The following is a 207-nucleotide window of genomic DNA, read 5'->3' as shown; positions in this document are numbered from 1 at the left end:
TATGAGACGCAGTCCGACAGCTTCTACTTTGTGGACAATAAGCTGGTGATGCACAACAAGGCGGACTACTCGTACAACGGCGGGACATAGAGGCGACGCGCTGACATGAGAGGCAGGTGGAAGTACGGACCTGAGGGACGATCAGAGCACACTGGTGCGGGTTAACATCCTGTCAGTCCAGTGGTCTCTCTCTCTTTCTTTCTCTCT

At 53.6% G+C, this 207-nt stretch overlaps 1 pseudogene; it reads left to right on the top strand.

Annotated features, from left to right (window-relative positions):
* The window catches only part of LOC118331971, a 15369-nt pseudogene extending 15168 nt beyond the window's left edge, over positions 1–201 (top strand).
* The last annotated feature ends 6 nt before the right edge of the window (positions 202–207 follow it).

This window comes from Morone saxatilis, unplaced genomic scaffold (assembly GCF_004916995.1).
Source record: "Morone saxatilis isolate NCDOM2014 unplaced genomic scaffold, NCSU_SB_2.0 Contig20, whole genome shotgun sequence".
NCBI classification, from domain to species: Eukaryota; Metazoa; Chordata; class Actinopteri; family Moronidae; genus Morone; species Morone saxatilis.
Note: the sequence above shows the minus strand (reverse complement) of the source record. Positions and strands in the feature narration are given on the sequence as shown.